The 17,971-nt window shown below is 39.7% G+C and overlaps 2 long non-coding RNA genes across 2 annotated transcripts; both read left to right on the top strand.

Moving 5' to 3' along the window:
• Window positions 1-13,897: 13,897 nt before the first annotated feature.
• LOC121051008 lies at window positions 13,898-14,698 on the top strand. The gene is made up of 3 exons (XR_005804764.1): window positions 13,898-14,186; window positions 14,354-14,484; window positions 14,600-14,698. It is a non-coding gene; the product is annotated as an uncharacterized LOC121051008 (long non-coding RNA).
• An 848-nt stretch (window positions 14,699-15,546) lies between these two features.
• LOC121051007 lies at window positions 15,547-16,249 on the top strand. The gene is made up of 2 exons (XR_005804763.1): window positions 15,547-15,849; window positions 15,991-16,249. It is a non-coding gene; the product is annotated as an uncharacterized LOC121051007 (long non-coding RNA).
• The last annotated feature ends 1,722 nt before the right edge of the window (window positions 16,250-17,971 follow it).

Raw genomic sequence — 17,971 nt, 5'->3', positions numbered from 1 at the left:
GGTTGATGCGTCGACACGCTGGTCACATGTCGCGCTGTTGTCCACTCGAAATGCTGCTTATGCTAAACTCCTCGCCCAGATTATCCGTCTTCAGGCTCACTACCCTGATCATCCTATTAAGTCGATTCGACTTGATAATGCTGGGGAGTTTACATCGAAAACATTCGATGACTATTGCATGTCACTAGGGATTGATGTAGAGCATCCATTTCCCCATGTTCATACCCAAAATGGTCTCACAAAAGCTGCTATCAAACGACTACAGATGATAGCGCGGACATTGGTTATTCGCACCAATCTCCTTGTTTCTGCTTGGGGATATGCAATATTGCATGCAACGACGCTAATTCGTCTACGACCCACTGCAACCAATTCTTACTCTGAATTACAACTAGTGACTAGGTACGAGCCTGATATCTAGCACTTACACATTTTTAGGTGTGCCTATTACGCCGCCACAGAGTACTAAGATGGGTCCACAACGACGAATGGGCATTTACGTTGGATATGAATCTCCAACCATCGTCCACTATCTTGAACCCTTGACCGACGATCTCTTTACCGCTAGATTTGCGGATTGTCATTTTGATGAGACAGTCTTCCTATCGTTAGGGGGAGATAAGAACACATATGTTCAACAGGAATGACAGGAATTCTTGTGGTCTGTCCCCACTATGTCTCATCTTGATCCCCGTACCGCATAGTCCAAACTTGAAGTGCGAAGAATAATCGAGCTCCAGAACGTAGCAGACACTCTGCCTGATGCGTTTTCTGATGTTGTCAAAGTGACGAGATCACACATACCTGCTGCAAACATGCCTGCAAGGATTGATGTCCCGAATAATGGACATAACGCCACTCCTGGGACACCAGGAGATGGCGTCATTGCCCAGAATGGCAATGATGTGGAGTCTATGGCCGCAGGTCTCGCAAGGAAGCGCGGTAGACCAATTGGTTCGAAGGATACTTGCCCTAGAAAGAAAACGAATTAGGCACAAACAAATCCTTTGATCATCGATACTCAAAATCCGTCCCATAAGAATGTTCCGGATTATGGTTATGTCCAAGAGACATCATTGGGGGATGCCTCAATGTCAGAACCTATCCCTGAGAATGTAGAGATCTCAGTTAATTACACTAGTGTACATGGGACGTGGGAAAGAAACTTCATCATCATTGATGATGTATTCGCGTATTCAGTGGCGCATGAAATTATGGAGACTAATGACTTCGAACCACAGATGTCTCTTGGCAAAGTTGTACCAATACCGCCCAACACCAAACTAGTTGGTCACAAATGGGTATTCGTTAGAAAGCGTAATGAGAGAAACGAGATTGTAACATACAAAGCTCGCCTTGTGGCGCAAGGATTCTCACAACTCCCTGGAATCGACTACAAGGAGACCTATTCTCCCGTAATGGACGTCATTACGTTCCGCTACCTTGTCAGTTTGGTAGTTTCCGAAAAACTGAACATGCAGCTAATGGATGTGGTTACAGCGTATCTATATGGGGATCTAGATACGGAAATATACATGAAGGTCCCAGATGGACTTCAGTTACCCAAATCAAGTGGCTCCAAACCACGGAGCGCGTTTGCGATTAGATTGAAACGCTCACTATATGGATTGAAACAATCTGGACGGATGTGGTATAACCATCTAAGTGACTGCTTGATTGGAAAGGGATATGTCAATAATGAACTATGCCCATGTGTGTTCATAAAAAGGACAAGTTCCGGATTTGCAATAGTAGCGGTTTATGTCGATGACATGAACATAATTAGCACCCTTAAGGAGTTAAGGGAAACCGCTAAACACTTGAAATCCGAGTTTGAGATGAAAGATCTTGGGAAAACACGGTTTTGTCTCTGTTTAGAACTTGAGCACCGTAGAGATGGTATCCTGATTCATCAATCAGCTTATACCCAAAAGATGCATAGGCGTTTCAACACTGACAAGATTAAGACTTCAAGCACCCCAATGGTCGTCCATAGTCTTGATCAAAAGAAGGATCCATTCCGTCCAAAAGATGATGACGAAGAAGTGCTAGAGGCAGAAGTGCCCTACCTAAGTGTAATAGGCGCATTATTGTACTTAGCACAATGCACAAGACCGGATATCTCATTCGCTGTGAACTTACTAGCTAGATATAGCTCTGCACCAACATGATGCCATTGGACTGGTGTTAAAGATATCTTTCGATACCTAAGTGGTACCATTGATATGGGCTTGTTCTATCCCTACAGAGAGAAGATGGATTTGGACCCATCTAGTGTCAGGGACGCCACATATGGTGGACTGCATTCCCTCTCCCCATCCTAAAATGATATAAGTGTTTTAAAAGGTTTTCCTGATGCTGGGTACCTCTCTGACCCACACAAAGGTCGCTCCCAAACTGGTTATGTTTTCACCATGGGAAAGACCGCAATATCTTGGAGGTCTACAAAGCAGAGCTTAGTCGCTACCTCTTCGAATCATGCAAAAATTATTGCTCTTCACGAAGCAGTTCGTGAATGTATATGGCTTAGGTCCATAGTTACGCATGTTCAAAGCAATTGTGGTCTGAAGTCTACCACAGATGAGCCAACAAGCATTTATGAGGATAATGCTGCTTGCATTGAACAAATGAAGCAAGGCTACATCAAAGGCGACAACACCAAGCACATATCGCCTAAATTCTTCTACAATCAGCAACAACAGAAGCTCCTCAAGATCAAAGTGAACCAGGTTCGATCTGAGGACAATGTGGCAGACTTGTTCACTAAGTCATTGCCCAAATCCACGTTCGAGAAACATGTGGCAAGAATTGGCTTGCGAAAATTATCTGAACTCCCATGATCGTAGTCATCAAGGGGAGGCGCAAACATCAGGGGGAGATGTCTACATGTTCGTCTCGAATCGTGAAGGGTGTGTTGTGCTCTTTTTCCCTTTCGACCGAGGTTATTTTTGTCCTACTGGGTTTTTGTTGCTCGGCAAGGTTTTTAACGAGGCAATGAGAGAAGCACCGCATTTGGGCAACACAAGGAGGAGTGTTCAAGTAAATCCTAATTTGTGTTTGGACCAAACTCTAGGTTACTTGACCTAGTGGTAATAGGGTTAAATTAGAAGGATCTAGATTCCTATTCAATGTACGATTACTATCTTGTATGATTGAGATTCTATGCATTGTAATCCTCTATATAAAGAGGCCCCTATTATCAATGAGAATACACAGCGAATTTCTCTCAATTTAAGTTTCTCTACAACATTTTGCTAATTATTACTATAATAACCCTTGTATTTATTTGTTTCAAATAACTCAATCGAGCTAATTAAGGTAATACAAAATTTGGTGAAGTTTTTGAGGGCTTCGCTTTACAGTAGCAGAGAGTTGCTTACTTGTTTAAGCTTGCCATGAAAAACTAACTTATTTACATAATTTTTTATATGACTGAGCACTATGTGACACTACTTTCTTTCTCTTTTTCAAGACAAATTGAAAAACAAAAAAATAAAAGTTTATTATACAAAATAGATAACACATAATAAAGACATGAAACTAAAGCTCCTCAGAAGAAACAACAAACAATAATGCCAAAACATAAGCAAGAAGAAACATAGCCAATTGAATCAAAGATTAAGATGTACAATGGGCATGTGATTGCAAGTAGAGTAAAGAACCCACAAATTTATTTGGCCTTGCTTAGTCTTCAATTTTTTATTAATAAAAATTGGGAAAGCTTGAGAATATGGGATACTACTTGAACATGATACACAGTTAATATATAATTAGAAACTCAATTCATATGACAAATAATAAGACCAATGCATATTTTTACTTGATAAGATATGCAAGTCACCCAGTTTGACATGAACTCTTATCCACCCAACCATTCATTGTTTGTGTTTATAGAGTCATATCATATTATCATATACATGTCTCGGTCAGACATACAGGCAGGACTAGAAACTTTCCGGACATTTGGTTATGAATCAATAATGAAACCAAAGGGGGATGCTTGGTTACGATTTCACATTTATTATTATATATTTGCTTTAGTTTTCAGTAATTGGCAATTGTGAACTTCGTGCCAAATTATATGGTTGTATTAGGAAGGCATTTTTTTATCTGCACTAGTAATTTATATAAAGCACAAATTGTAATCATGTAAAATTTGTTTGATTGCTAGCCATTTCTTCTAAAATGACCATAAGGGGCGGAGCTATCCTTTGCATAAAGGATGCCTTGGCACACCCCCTATTTTTTGAAAGCTTGTTAGTTAACCTATGTTATTAATAGGTGTTGATGGAATAAAAGTGATAAGCTACATATTTCGAAACGTTTGGCCCTCCTAATAAATTGATGGTTGTTCACGTAAATCTAGAATATGTGTCTTGCCCAAACTCTAGATTATGTAAACTAGTTGTAATAGGGTTTTGAATTAGAGATATTCTCGGAGATATTCATAGATATCCAATTAATTGTACGATTATCTTTCCTTGTACAATTCTGATTCTATGTCTTGTAATCCTCTATATAAAGAGGCCCCTATTATCAATGAAAGTACGACTCAATTCTCTTCCAATTTCGGTTTTCCTTAAATACGTTATCAGCACAAAGCTCTAACTCTGAAACAAATAGTCAAACCCTAAATTCAAATACAAAACCTTGAATCTTTTTCTGCCTCCACCTCACTCCTTGAAGCCCTCCACACCAGAAGTCCAAAAGCAGCGGCAGAACCACCAGAACAGGCCAGAAACCTACCTAACGGGCTACCGAAAGCTTCAAACCACCCGCAACAAATACTCTACCGGTTTACCACCTTTCGGACATCCGATTACTACTAAATTTTGTCCGCAACAGCGCTTAGATCCCAGAATCTGGGAATCGGAACAATTTTCACTGGAACCTGCCTAAAAGCATGTAAACCGACCACCTGACTGCTGCAGCAACTTGAACCGGTAGAGAGAAGAAAAGAAGAAGGGGGAAAAAAAGAAAGGAGGAGCCCAGAAGCCCAACCCCAAGTCCAGAGGCCCATTGACGCAACCCACTGCCACATCAGCATAGGGGCCCATGACCATATCAGCATTGTGGCCCACAAACACATCAGCATTGCCACGTCAGCACAGGGCCCCACTGCCACGTTAGCATGAACCCGCTGCCACATCAGTTCCGACGACTTTTCCAGCCACTTTCCGGCGACCTGTTTCAAGGTATTTTTTATTAAAAGTTCCTGTTTTTTGAGTTTTTATTCAATTTCTCTTCTTTTTCTCGGGGACTAGCAAACTCCCTTCTTCTACCCCCCTTTCTTCATCATAGGGGCGACCTAATTAACCCAAACTGTGGGGATTCATGCTCACTCCAAGCTTGAAACTTGTTGAGATCTCCAAACTTAGAATTTGTAGATAATTTATGATCAACCATATAAGTCATTGTTTCGATCTAATCCAATATCTCTTGGAATTGAATTTCTTGTAAGTGATTACGCTCAGAAATTTCTAATTTCTTGGGAGCAATTACGCTCATAAATTTTATATGTTTTCGTGGTAGCTTTTTTCGCTCTGAAACTAACCTCTTTTTCTTGTTCTCTTTCAGGATGAGTAACCTGAATAAATTGGACTTTACTCCATTGAGAACAACTGGCTCTGGATATCACAAGTGGGTTCATGATGTCCACCAGCATCTCAAGGCCAACGGAATCCTGGGTACCATTCTCGAGCCTAGCCAGGACGTACTAACTGTTGAGCAAGCTCAAGCTTTGGAAGCAAATAGAGCAGCCTTAGAGGCAAATAAGGCGAGAGCCATCATCTAATGACTCGTCATATGGATGATTCACTCCAGTACAAGTGTATGAATGAAGAAGACCCCAGCAAGCTATGGGTCTCACTCGAAGAAAAATTTGGTAACGTCTGTGACTCTCTGCTTCCTGACCTAGAAGTGAGATGGCATAGCCTCCGCTTCTGTGATTTCAAGTCAGTTCTTGACTACAACTAGGAAGCATTTCGCATTAAATCCCTAATGGAATTCTGTGCTAAAGAGATCACATATGTGATGTTGATTGAGAAAACTCTTTCTACCTTCCCCGTCTCTGCATTTATGGTTGCTAAGAACTATCAAATCGATGTCACTGCAGAACATATCACAAGGTTTCATTGGCTCATTGGAGCTATGAATGTCGCTGAAAAGTATGACAACATTCTTGTGAAGAACTATAATTCTAGATCCATGGAAACAGAGCATATTCCGAAATCCAATTATAGTTGTGCCCCTAAGAGAGGGCGCCAAGAGCAAAACCCTAATCTTAGGGATACTTTTGGATGTTCTGATCTTGAGAAGGTAACCGCTAAAATAGGCGAACACGGAATCGAAGAGGTCAACATGGAAAAAGAGAGGGAGGCAACGCCTCTGGCCATGTTGGTGGCGCCACCAACACTAAGAGCCATCTAAATGACGCTTTCAAAGCGCCTCAATCAATGGAGTCTGAGCAAAGAGATGAATGTTCTCGTTGTGGAGTATTCGGTCATTTGGCACACATTTGTAGAGCTCGTGAAGAAATTGTCACTGCCTACAAAGCATATTTTGAAGCAAGAGAAGCTCACTATGTGGAACAAAAACATCAAGAAGATGATCTAGAGTGAAGGGTTGAAGACTACAAATCTAGCTGGGATTAATAGACCGCCAATTCTGTTTACATGCATCTTTATTTTTCTAAAAGATGTAATACGCAATTGCCATATACTTTGTAGTAAAGGCCATTGGTTTAGTTTTTCTTCACATAGGCTCATCCAAAATGAGTATGATGTCTAGGAAAGTTTTGAGATAATTAAGTGATACCTAAGCAAGCTTTGCTCCACCAACATCTCTCTACTCACCTGGTCATATTTATTTTGGAGTTACCAAAAGAAGTCAAACGACTACCTCTGTTTTGCATTAGCTAGCATTTGGATTAGATTCTCCTAATGGTTAAGAGACAATGATGTACTTCGTTGGCTTATGAATAAAATTTCGAGTTCTTTTCATTATGACTCTGAGCATATTACTTTGTGACTACAATGACTAGGCCATCAACATTAATTCAAGGACATAGAATAGCCCAAGTTCCACTTGCCAAATGGCACCTTGATTACTGTCACAGAAACTCTCTATGCTCTTAGGGCAAATTGCACTTATAAATAGCCAGCGGATTCGATGCGAAAACGCATGTAGAGAACATAAATGAATTCCTTTGCAATACCTCTAACAATTGAGAACAAAGGTGCATCTTAGAGAAGTTTATGTATCTCTCTAATGAACTCTATTCGAGCTATTAAATCCAATAAAGTTATCAGAGAACATCTCTTGGATTTAGACACATATTGGCTTTGTCACGACAGGATAGGCCATCCTAGTCATGATATGATGATCCATCTACTAAAGACTTCACATGGACATCATTTCTCTCGAGTGAAACTAAGCATGAATCAAAAGTTGATTCCTAGACTAAGTATGACCATCGTCACTGCCTCTAGCGCCGCCGCCGTCCACCACCAGCTTAGGGCTGGCATAGTCCTTATCCATGACACCATGGATGGCATCCATCATGGTGATGGCGCCCTAGGTGATGCTGCAATCACCAACTTTGATTCAAATAGCGTGTCAGACGCGCAGGCCCAACCAAAATCCTCATTAGTTTGTTCTAAAGCCTCTTACTCGTTTTACAAAGCCTATTCCTTAGGGAATTTAGGACTGAGACAGTCTTATGCAAAGGATATGAAAATTCTCATTCTGTTCTTACACAGAATCTATGAGGATTCTGTAGACTAGTTCAACCAACTTGCGGACGTTTAAATATCTCAAGATGTTGGTTGACAAGCAAACATGCTGGTCACGTGTTGTGTCATTGTCCACTTGTAATGTTTCTTATGCTACACTCTTAGCACATATCATATGACAACGGGCTCACTCCCCGAATCATCTTGTTCAGTCAATTGGATTTGACATTACTAAAGAGTTTACATCGAAGACTTATGATAGTTATTGCATATCACTGGGACTGATGTTGGACATCATATTCTTATGTATACACCCAAATGGTATCGCGGAAACGACTACGATAGTAGTCCGGATATTGGTAATGCGCACTCATCTCCTTATATCCGCTTGGGGTGATGCAATATCTCATACAGCTATGCTAATTCATCTACGACCCGCCGCCACTTAATCTACCTTTGCGTTATAGCTAGTGATTGGGTACAAGTATCGTACTTACGCCTATTTGAGTGTGCCATTTATGTGCCAATTGCACCACCACAGCGCTCTATGATGAGTCCTTACAGACAAATGGGAAACTACGTTGGATTTGAGACTCCAACAATGGTCCGCCACTTACTGCCCTTGCTAAGCGATCTCCTTACCGCTAGATTTGCAGATATCACTTTAATGAGACAGTCTTCCTGTCGTTAGGGAGAGATAAGAACACAGATGTTCAGCATGAACAATAGGAATTGTTGTGATCTGTCCCCACTATGTCTAATCTCGATCCATGTTAAAGTGACGAGATCACACATATCTGCTGCAAATATGCATGCAAGGATGGACGCACCTAAGAGGGGATGTAACGCCACCCTACATGGAAGTAGGCATGGCACCAATGCCATAGAGAGTGGCACTCTGGTGTTATAGCCCATGGCCCCAGCTAGGATGCATGGGAGCCCCGTGGGTTCGAAGGATACTTTGGACATTCCAATCCTTTGATTATCAAGACTCAAAATCCGTCTCATGAGAATCTTTTGGATTATGGTTATCTTTGGGGGACGCCTCAACATCAGAACCTATTCCTGAGAATATAGAGCTCTTTGAAAATTACACTAGTGTACATGAGACGTGGGATAGAAACTCCATCATGATTGATGATGTATTTGTGCATTTCATTACGCATGAGTTAGTTGAGTCCAATGATATCAGACCACGCTCCGTTGATGAATGAATGTCAATGTAGAGAGATTTGGCCTAAATGGAAATATGCGATCCAGGTTAAGTTGGATTCTCTAACGAAGAGAAAGGTTTTCAAGCCAGTGATGCCAACACCTCCTGACATAAAACCTATTAGTCAATGGGTCTTCGTTAGAAAGTGTGTTGAGAAAAAAAATATGGTAATCTCGCCTTATGGCACAAAGCTTCTCACAAAATGCCCTAAAATCAACTATGATGAGACATATTCTCTCGTAATGGATGTCACTACACTTCACTATCCTGTCAGTTTGGTAGTTTCCGAATTACTGATCATGCAGCTTACGAATGTGGTCACTACGTATCTCTATGGGGATCTAGATATGGAATATACATGAAGGTTCATGGTGGACTTCATTTACCCAAGTCAAGTGGCTCTAGACCACGGAGCGCATTTACAATAAGGTTGAAACTCTCACTAAAGTGACTACTTGATTGGGAAGGGATATGCCCGCGTGTTTTCATGAGAAGTTCCAGATTCTATCGCAATTCATGTTGGACATAATCTTCATTGGAAACCCTTAAAGAGTTAATGGAAACCGCTGAACACTTGAAATCCAAGTTTGAGATGAAGGATTTAAGGAGAACACGACTATGTCTCGGTTTGGAACTTGAGCATCTTGTTGATAGATACTTAGGAATTTTGACAAAGTCAAGCCTTTAAGCACCCCCATGATCCTCTGTAGTCTTGATCCTGAAAATGATCCTCTTTGTCCAAAGGATGATGACGAAGATGTGCTAGAGGCAGAAATGCCTTACTTAAGTACAATAAGTGCATTATTGTACTTAGCTCAATGCGCAAGACCGGACATCTCATTTGTGATGAACTTGTTAGTTAAGGTATATCTCTGCACCTACGCGATGCCATTGGATTGGTGTAAAAGATATCTTTCGATACTTGAGATGTACAGAAAGATGATGGATTGTTCCCACTATGCCATTGGTTTGTTCTATCCCTACAGAGAGATGATGGATTAGGACCAATAACACACCAGGAACGCCGCCAACACTGGCCTGCGTCCACTATCCCCATCCCAAAACGACATGAATTTTGGAAGGTTTTGCTGATATTGGGTATCTCTCTAACCCACACAAAAGTCATTCCCAAACTGGTTAAGTGTTCACCATGGGTAAGACCGCAATATCTTGGAAGTTTACAAAATAGACCCTAGTCATTATATCTTCGAACAATGCAGAGATTATTGCTTTTAACGAAGTGGTTCGTGAATCTACATGGATTGGATCCATAGTTACGCATGTTCGAACAATTGTGGTTTGAAGTCTACCACAGATGAGCCTACGAGCGTATAAGATAATGTTGTTTGTTTTGAACAAATGAAGTAAGGCTACATCAAAAGCGACAACACCAAGCATAATCAACAAGGACAGGCTCTCCTCAAGATCAAAGTAAACTAGGTTCAATCTGAGGACAGTGTGGCAGACTTGCTCACTAAGTCATTGCCTAAATTCCACTTTTGAGAAGCATGTTGATAGCATTGTTTACTGAAGTTATCCGAACTCCCATGACCGTTGTCATCAGGGGGAGATGTCTACATGTATGGTCTCAAAACTTAAAGGGTGTGTTGTGCTCTTTTTCCCCTTCAACCGAGGTTATTTTTGTCCCACTAGGTTTTTGTTACTCGGCATGGTTTTTTATGAGGCAACGAGAGGAGCACCACGTTTGGGTGACACAAGGGGAGTGTTCAAGCAAATCTAGAATATGTGTCTAGTCCAAACTCTAGGTTACTTGACCTAGTTGTAATAGTGTTTTTGAATTAGAGATATTCTCGGAGATATTCATAGATATCCGATTAATTGTACGATTATCTTTCCTTGTACAACTCTGATTCTATGTCTTGTAATCCTCTATATAAAGAAGCCCCTATAATCAATGAAAGTACGACTCAATTTTCTCCCAATTTCGGTTTTCCTTAAACAATTGCATGTATTTAGATTTTAGAGTGTAAAAAAGTATTAACTTCTATGACATCGATCCAAGGCCAGCCCTGTGAGTTTAGAGGCTCAAGGTGAAAAAAATTTCGAGGCCCTGAACAAAATTGAAGAGGAGGTCATAACTAGGGCCGGCCCTTTCTTTCTCTTTTCTTTTCTGATCCCCAAACTTGAACTTTCTAATAGGAGCCATAATAACAACTTCAAAGCTAACCAAAAACAATTGAATCCTAAAGAATACAATATATAAACGGACCTCAGGCATATATAGGAATATACAAGCATATATAGACTGTCTAATGCGATTATTACAAGAGAATGAATTCATTACAATTATATATAGAAAGCCTCAACCTCAGGCATATAGCAAAAAACTAAATGGTACTTGTATTGAATGGATGCAAGAACATCATAAACACAAATAGAGAATGAAAAAGTCAACATTTCTTCAAAACATTCAAGAAAGAGCTTCAAAGATCTTACCTTTTTGCTTTTTTGAAAGAGAAAAAATATAAATTCAAATCTTCAATCCCTAAATTCAACTTTTTTAATTGATCCTCTCCTAGTCGCCTTCTGCCCTTCTCCTTCTTGGTTTTGGTCTCCTACTCTCCTACTTTCTCTTAATTTCCTTCTGATTTTGATGCGCCAAAGTTGAAAATTGCATTCAAGTTTCAACTATGAAAGCCTCGACTTCAACAAAGGCTAAATAAATCAGAGAAAGAGAGAGGAGTTGTCGCTCGTTTGTGTGTAACAGCGACACAAACTCTTCATATTTCCTTTTTTTTTTTTTCTTTTTTATTGCAGGCCAACCTAAATTTTTTTTTTAGGCCACTCAAAAGTTAAAACTGAGGCTCTAGGCCCAAGGCCGGCACGGCGCAACTGCATCGATGTTACGATCTCACTGCATGTTGCTTAATGAAAAGCTGGTTCTTAATTATTTTTCTTTCTAAAAAGTCCAACTTTTGTTCAGTTTTATTTTTTTTTATTACTTACTAGAATCCAGATCTTTTTCTCAACACATTTATCTCCTAACCTAGCTAAGCTCGTAGAGGTTAAGATACTTGTCAATTATCAGATCCAATGATCTAGTTATCTGCCTCAACATAAAAATTATTGATTTTACAAAAATAGACTTTATAATATTTGTTATTCTTGCCCCACTCTCTCTCCTCTTTCTCATCTTCTTCGAAAGCAAAGATAAACCAAAGCCAATTTGAACAAGGTATGTGTAGTCGGTGTATCCGCACCTGCTTTTACATCAGAAACCATAATCGAAAGAAAAAAACGTGAAATTTGAAATGAGTTTTTCTGGGTTTAAGCTAAGCCTACTAAGATTGGCTATGAGAGAGGAAGTGAAGCTCATTAGTATGAGAAAGATGGAGATGAGCTTATGAGTTCAGTTTATTCTTCCCTGCAAAATATTCATTTATACTTGAATTATCTCTCTTCAAGCACTCTTGGGATCAATCATACCCATCAATTTGGTCTTTTTATTTTATTTTCAGAAAATCAAATTTAATGAAAACAACTTGATTAGTAGGTGTTGTATGTATTGGGGATATAGGGTTGTATAAAAAAGTAAAAGAAGAATAGGAAGGGGTGCACTTCTGCAGGCTTGGAAGTTGGAAGGAAGAGAAAAAATAATTTAAATAATAAAAAAGGACAAAGCTAGCTTTGCTAAAGATCACTGGATGTGATAATTGACGAGTGTCTTGATCTCTACGAAAATTTAGGTACGTTATGAGAGAAATATGCTTAGGAAAGAATCCAGACCGGTGTAACTTAACCTTACAAAAAAACTGAAGAACTAGAGTGTTAGCACGATAATATGGTTGGCACTTGGCAGTACCTCGATGTTGAATGTGATAATAGTCATAATACAAGCCTGGTTGCTGTGGTGCTTCAAATTGAGGTGGATAACTCTTTTTTATGGTGCATAATTGATTATATCAAAGCCTTATTGGAGGAATTAAAAAGAACCCGTGTTCAACATTGTAGATACCTCTACTAGCAAGCTAATTTGCTATCTCACCAAGCATAAGTAACACCCTCTTAGTCGGCCCACAAGCCATGGTGGGATCCGACCACGATATACATCTCAAACCTCGACACTCAAGCTACGCCACGGTGGTCAAAGGAGGTCTATACGTCGCCGGGAAGCAACCTTTCTGGCCTTGCCAAGTTACTTCACAAACATGCTTTCTAAGACTAGAATAGTGGCTTTGCATCCCACATCTAAGAAAATGTAAATGAGAGGGGTTCCCTTACCTACAAAAGGGACCCCTCCTCTCACTTAAACTCCATCCCATTACACACTTTGTAATCCTCTTGGGCCGCAAGGCCCAACACACATAGTTAAGCTTTCAAGTGGACGTAGTCTCCCGCTAAGGCGGGAGACGAACCACTATACTTCTTGTGTCTGTCTCTCTCTCTCTCTTTATTTATCGTTAATTAAAGCTTTCGGTTTCACCAACATTAACATTGGCGTCGTCTGTGGAAGCCAACACAAAGGCTTCGTCACGTACCATGAACTTTGACCCTTAAGCATCGAGTCAATGCTTGGTCGACACCCATTGGGCCCGATCAATCACTACTAGAAATCTGTTCATAGACATCGCATGTTTTAAATCGGTCAGACTTGCCCACGATGTAAAAAAGTAATCTAACATCGTTTTACGAAAATACCGATTTAAATGTATATCATTAACATCGGTTCTTAAAATGACCGGTGTTAAAAGTTTTGTTTGAAAATTTGCGGGAACCTATTTTTGCAAAAAGCGCTAAGTCTTTAAGTGAAATGAGGAAGCGGGGACTAAAACTCAAAATTTTCACACTAAGAAAAAAAATTGCGCCCGACCCCAAAACTGAAACACAAACCCTAAGCTCCGTCCTCAACCCAAACTCGAGCTCCTCCTAAAATCGAGCTCCTCTTCCCCATCACAATCATCCCTCCTCCATTCTCAGGCGGAATTGAAGCGTCGAGATCCCGACCTCGATCTAAAATTGAAGTAACAGCTCTGAATCCTGAGCTCGGCCTCGATCTGAGATTGGCAGAGTTGAAGAAATTAAAGAAGAATGGTTCTTTCCTCTCAAGCCCCACCGAAGTCGGGGTTGGAGCCCTAAACCCGAACACAGCAACCCAGCTGCACTCAACTGCACCGTTTCTGACTCTCTCCATGACTCCGTGTCTTCGTCTCTGCCGTTTCTGACTCTCCGTCTCCGCCTCTCCGGTCTCCCATCTCCGAGTCTCCGTCTCCGAGCTCCAGGTATCTCTCTCTCCCAGTCTCCCTCTCCGTCTTCTTCTACTCCTCTTCCTCTTCTTCTTCTCTTCTTATCTTCTTCTTCTTAATCTGATTGAATCATAAATCACCCAATTGAAATTGAATGGTTACCTTGAGTTTGAACGTACTGTTGATTTTGTTATGCTTTTGAGATTGGACGGTCTGGAGGTTGAAATGTTTTTCTTGGCGATTTGGTGATTGAGGATTTGGCAAGCATGGCAGAAGTACATTGATATTGTTAGTGAGCTATATCGATCCTACTTGGACTGATGGTTTGATTGTGGTGAGTGGTCTCGCTAGTCCTTGTTGTTTTCGATGTTTCTCTGTATTAGTACAGTGGTGTAGTTACTTACTTTCTGTTTGGTTTTCTTGTCGGATTATTTGTTTTGTATTGCTAGAAGAGCAAAGGTGGAGATGGTAGCTCGATTGGTAATGATTCAAAAAGATCAATGGGACCGGTTTTCAGCACTTCTGTTTATGAGGAGGGATCTGAAAATGATTTGTAAGCTTCTTCACTACTGCTAACTATGGGAGGTTTGATATATTAGGAGTTCATTGTTATATCTACATGGTTTTTGATGCTTTAAGTTCTGCTGAAACTATCATAATCATGTTCAGCATTTTTTGTATGCCTGAGTTAGCTTTTTTGTTGTTTAATTTATCAGCTCAGTTTGCGAACTAGAAGTGGAGATTACTTGTATCTTGGAATAGTGATTGTGGTGGTCTTGTGTCTTGTCTGTGAACACTATAAGTTGCACAATTGGAAGGCTGATTGAGTACTTGGTACTAATTATGTGAAGTTTTATACACGATCTGATCTTGCTCTTTGTGTATAAAAAAAGATTCACGTACAATGTAAATTTGAACTTGCTATGCTATGTCTAATGTGAATTTAGTTCAACTTCTATTGTTCATATTACTCCAACTCCTGAAGAGGTATATTCGACATTTGTTCTATCCTCCTTTTTGTTATGTCCAAAAATATGTGGAGGAGATGGACTACAGTCATTTCTGACTACTTTTGGAACTGCTACGGTTCTTATGGAAGACAATGGTGAAGAATTTGTTCATCTTGGGAGGAACAGACCTTCACTGAGGTTGCAAGAATAGAGGCATGGAATCAGATTTCTTGCATTTTAAACATACAGTGTTCTCTAACTAGCTGAACAGTTATATGCTTAAATGAGTTTGATTCACTTAGTTCTATAGAATGGTTTGGTCTGATAATATACGTGTACGTTACAAATATGGGGACATTTGAAAGCATATTAAATTCTTCTTTTTCTTTGTTAGCCAGACAAAACCTTGTCTGATGCAACTTATATGTTTAAAACATTTTCAGAAAATAATTATAAGCTGGAAGTCTTCGAGCAAGCAAGATTGGTAAATGAGAAGAAACTTGATTTGGGACCAAGTTTGTGGTACTCAACAAGAGAAGATCAGCAAATACTGAACCCCTTGCATTCAAATCCAAACATCAGTAACTACAGTTGCACTATGCATACTGTGCAGTAGACGACAGATATCTTCAAATAATTTCAGAAGGCTGAGGGATGACGAGTGCAGTTTATGTGAATTTGTGCCTCTTTTGGGGAACATGGTGTCCGTTGAATCACTGCAGTTATGTTTTGTCATGAAAACCAAAGAGGTATATAGGCGTTGAGTTTCAAGATACAATTATCATGAATTTTAATCTTTAATTCGAGAGTCCAAGATTGATTGTCTTATTTAATTCAAGCCATAGGTAACAATATCTTATTGTATTTGGTATGTGTTCATATTCTTGCAGTACTCCAGAAGGATTAATGATATATTGTGAAGATCAAGTAAGGTTTCTCAAGGGGTGTGCACTAAGAGATGTGCGTAGACAGACCTGAATCATTATCTATTAGTTGCCTAGCTTGTCGAAGAGGAAGGTTGGGGAGCCCAATAAGGAGGAAAATGTAACTCTTGGACCTGAGGTGGAGAGAACTTTTTTGGAGTTGATACTCATATTTATGCATCCACTCTTTGAGTGATCCCTTCATTTTTGTGATGGACTTGCAAATGCTACCAAGCATGCTTGCAGCACAGTATGTATCTACATGGTGCAAGATGCTTGCATATAGAGCTCAGGGTTGCTAGTCCAGGTGCTGAATCAGCAATGCGAGCACTTGATCTTGCTGACATGCCCAATTTCCACCAACTGTAGCCACTGAAAGCTTGGCGGGCACTCTGGGACATATATAGAAGGTTGACATTTCTCAAATGTGAGGTTTCAGATGTTGCTCTCATTTCTCGTACATTTGGGTTTGGTTGGAGGTGAAACCAATTCTGTCTCAAAGTTGCAAAGACAGGCAAGGCCCAGACTGGTCCAAGATTTCTCACATCCCAAACATCAAAATTGATCGCAAAATTGTACAAAAAGATGGAGTCTGGATTTGATCGCCCATCTGATTTCTTGGGTACGTACCAATCATTTTCTTTCTTCTTTTATCTGTTAATTTCCAATTATCAAAATTGATCCACTGCATGCAGAATTTGATTATTAAGTCTCTCTTTTGACTGTCCAAAGATGATGATGATCTAACCCTAGCTTGAGATCAAACCAGAGCAGTCCCTTGGCCAAGCCAACCAAGGCAACTGCGTTGAGTCTCTAGCTTTAGGAAGGCCTAAATGAAAAGGAAAATAACAAAACCTGAAGAAGCTTACAGCTTTAGTTTTGCAGTAGTAAAAAGATTCACCAATTTAGTCCATAATGTAAATTTGCCCTTGCTCTGCTCTAATTTAAATTTAGTAAACAATGTATTTTATTTTAACAAAGCCTGACATTTCTGATCTTTGCTGCTCTTGTAGTCTCAGCCTCTACTTTCAAATGCTAATTAATATTTATTTGTGTTTTTTTTTATGTTCTGTTTTCTCTATTCAAAACTCAATTGATTGATAGATCTTAAATTGATGCTCTCACCCAATCTATATCTCCTAGTCTCAATTTCTACTCATTACTAAGTTAGGAAGGCACCTTCAAAATTTAGCCTTAGAACTCATTTTGCATTGGGTAAGGCCAATGATCAAACAAACTGTATATCAAGGCCAGGACTAAAATTGATAGCTGAGTAAGTTATCATCACTTAGTATATGAAATTTAGTTACATGAATTGAATTGCAAAACGGCTAATCTTCTCACTACACTTCAATCAATTATGAATGACTAATACATATTCTTGCTAAACTTATTATATTAGGCACAGAAGAAATTGATTGCAATGAAACAGTGGAACTGCAGAAATGATCCAAAAGTCTCATTTGAGTTCTCGTTCAAGACTTTCGTGTCATGCTGACCTCAGTATAGTATGGTAGATTGAAGACTTTGTGCAACTCCGTTTAATGTGTTTGGGAATTTCATATTCTCACCCAGTCATATCACCCTCCAGGATATCATCACTCCTCTTCTTTTTTATACCGCAGCTCCTTAAAAGGTAAATTAGTTTATTTCAACATGTAATTTTGCAGTTGAACTAAATCTTTTTCTATGTTAGATTTGATATCTGATTTTCTTATCTCAACGGCTCCAGATTTTCAAGGAATATTGGAAAGGTGGAAGCCTAGAATCTCATTGGATGTGACCTCTTTGCTGTAGGCCAAATTGAGGTCTCTTTCTTGTCACTCAGTTCATTATGTTTAGGATTTGACATCCTTAATTAAGAAACTTCGACTCAATTCGTCAATCACTTCTATTGTTCGTAATACTCCAGCTTCTGGAGAGGTATATTTGACATTTATTTAGTCCT

The sequence above is a fragment of the Rosa chinensis genome, chromosome 1, assembly GCF_002994745.2.
Source record: "Rosa chinensis cultivar Old Blush chromosome 1, RchiOBHm-V2, whole genome shotgun sequence".
Taxonomy (NCBI): domain Eukaryota; kingdom Viridiplantae; phylum Streptophyta; class Magnoliopsida; order Rosales; family Rosaceae; genus Rosa; species Rosa chinensis.
The sequence above is the reverse complement of the archived record's forward strand: the minus strand, read 5'-3'. Positions and strand labels throughout refer to the sequence as shown.